This window comes from Protopterus annectens, chromosome 13.part0 (genome assembly GCF_019279795.1).
Source record: "Protopterus annectens isolate FY-2018-M chromosome 13.part0, PAN1.0, whole genome shotgun sequence".
Classification (NCBI taxonomy): domain Eukaryota; kingdom Metazoa; phylum Chordata; order Ceratodontiformes; family Protopteridae; genus Protopterus; species Protopterus annectens.
The window spans coordinates 1,185,389,144-1,185,392,190 of NC_056747.1; positions in this window are offsets into that span (position 1 = coordinate 1,185,389,144).

Consider the following 3,047-nt stretch of genomic DNA (forward strand, 5'->3'; position numbering starts at 1 on the left):
TGAGTACAGTAGTCCTAGTGTCTGGTAAAGTGCAAATGTTCAGGCCATGCAGGATGCACCTTTGTTGGCTACATCTCCACAACCTGACCAAGAGCAGTTCCTTTGTTACATACCACTGAGGTATCAGTCGTCACATATTCATCTTCCATAGATGTGGGTAACATTATTGTGGCAAATGTCTAGTTCAGGCTGTCTGAACGTCTTCTGAATCTGTCCAGCATGTCAACATTTAAGATAAGGGCAGATATGAAGTAGTTGACTTAATTTGATCTTCAACCTGCAGGTTTCGGATTTGACACAGATGGATTTTCCAGCTACTGATCCAAACTCCCAGCTCCTCCCCTTACCTGTAATGCCCCCTGTCTCCTTCCTCCCCCCATATCTCGTTTGCCACTAGTGAAACAACAACTCTCTCTTGCTCTTAGCTCTTAGCATAGTTGGTAGTTTTTTTGAGTAAAAATCTGATAGTTTTGATATTTTTCTTCTTTTTCTTTTCCTTACCTTTCTCGAGGTCGTCAGTACAAAAAAAGTGTGTGAGAGTGTGAGCACGTGTGTGTTGGGCCTGTTTCTTTTAGCGATGTCTGAAGTCCCTTAATCAGGTTTCCGTAAATGCACAGTGTGTGGCCATAAGCTTTCCCTAGCTGATGGCCACACTCATGTGTGGTGTGTCTGGGAGCAGCACACCTTCTGACCTCCTGTCCTATCTGTGCTGGGTTGAACCCCTGAGCACTGAAGGACAGGAGGGACAAACTGATTCTGAAGGGGCTACTTCCCTCCTTGGGGACAGTAGTTCCTCCTTTGCTTCCCATGGGAACAGCAGCAGCTGCATCTTTCTCCTCCTCCCCGGCCTCTGGGACTCAAACTCCCGCCAAGAGGTCCGGGCAGTGAGAAAAGGCCAAGAAAGACAAGCCACGCAAGTGGCCAAAAGACTGCTCGGTTACGGCGGTCCGCCACCGAAAGTAAGGCCTCCAACTAGGTCTGGGTCTCCCTGGATTAGATCTCTCAGATTTTCCCCTGAGCCAGAGGAAGTCCCTGTCCTGTCCCCAGTTAGGTCCTCTCCCCACTGTCTTTCTAGACCTGTTTTGGTGGCTTCTTAGTGATCTACCCGGAGCTTGAGTGAAGCAGAGATTGACAAGATAATGCTGAGGTTTGTCCGCACCCAGATCCAGATGGGGGTCTTGCTGGCACCCTCTCCCTTTGGGGGAGGTATCTCACAACCTTTCTTTACACCTATAACTCCTTCTCCGATCCAACCTTCAGTTTTGGAGTCCTTGGATCCAAGGACCCTCAGGGTCGAGGGGTCAGTGCCGACGGTCCCATGCACCTCAAAGCCATCTATTGCCTTGAGCATGTCAAATATGATGGTTTTGGAGCGCAGTATTCATCTCTGCTCCTAGAGCCTCAGCTCTGACTCCTCTGTTGAGTCAGAGGGGGACGGCCCCCACCGGTATCTCCCTGGAGGTTCGTTCCTCTTCAGCCTTTGATTTGCTGGAGAGGGTTCTCTTGGTTTCGATATCCTTGACTATCTCATTGTCTGACTCCATCCAGACCCCCTCTGCTTTGGGTGTGGTCCCAACCATCTTGCCCTCTCAGGGACAGCCCATGCCTGTCCTGCCTCAGGAGGCTCCCCCACAGGAACAACAGGAAGTTTGTGAATCCTCTCCAGAGAGCCCTACTGAGGAGGTGCATCGCAAATGGACGTGTAAAAGTAGGCACTTGGACACTCCACCAGAGTCCCTCACCGAAGACACTGACTTGGAGGAGAGGGGAGGTTCCCCATGGTCACCCCCCGAGGATGTCTCCTTTGGAGACATCATGGATCTCCTCCCCCAGAGGGAGGGGGTGGTCTGCCCCAAAACTGACCTTGGATGAGTCAGTGTTCCTTCCTGGAGGCGTTCGGCACAGACCCATCTACCTCTTGGGTGTCCCCTCCTGCAGATCCCTTAGTGGATCTTTTAACATATAGGGCATGAAAAGAACCAGACACCATGGAGCCTATCCGCAAGCGCCGTGACAAGGTCTTGAGTCCCCCATTGAACAGGACATGCTGGAATAGGGGGCCCCCAGTGGATGCTATGGCTGTGGCAGCTGCCACCAAGAAGGAGCTTGCACAGCAGAGCTTCATGGTTCACCCTCCTGATCATGAATCAAGGGCGTTAGACTGTTTTGGGAAGCAGGTGTATGCTTCAGCGACCTTCTTGGTAAGGCCGCTAAGCTACATGCCAGACATCATTGGATTACAGCAAAACTTGGTCAAAGTCGTCACTGAGTCAGCCCCGGAGTCCATGTCGACGGAGGACAAAAAGAAGTTCTCCGCACGAGTGGCCACTCTTAAAGCAGTTTCGAATATGTCCATGTGCCTGCTCTCCCATGCTACGGAGGGAGCCGCAAGGGCAGCTGGGACGGGAGTTGCCATCAGGCGCCATGCCTGGCTCCGGCTTTGTCAATTCTTGGAACCCTTTAAGGCGTCATTTACAAATGCCCCTTGCGATGGTTTCTTCCCTTTTTGGGAAATCTGTTAAACAGACTCTGGTTCAGAGTGAGGAGGACAGGAAGACTCTGTCTGCCGTCGGAATCCACTTCTCCTCCCCTCAATGATCCTTTTCCAGAAATCAGCGAGGGATGAAGATGTGGTTCCGGAAATCTCAGGCATTTTCCTGGGTCATTCAGAACTCACCTTCTCCCAGAGGCAGAGGAGGTTATGACAGACTCTGCCCTAGAAGCACAAGGGGTTGTAGAAACTTTGGGTCGCAAAAACCCTTCGTGGAGAAACCTGGGCAGCAGCCCTGAAGGGTTGTCAGACTGCTACTCTCTGGAGGCAGTCAGAGGTTGCCTGTTGCTACAACCAACGGCATGGGAGTCCCATTGCAAAAGATGGCTGAGTATTGCGAATTATATCCAGAGGATATTTCATCCCATTTAAAGACCCACCACAACCGAAGAAACACCTCCTGAACATCCCTTCCGTACAAAGGGAGGAAGCAGCACTAGAAATAAAAAAGCTACTAATCAAACGGGTCATCCAACCTGTCCCCCCAGACCAATCC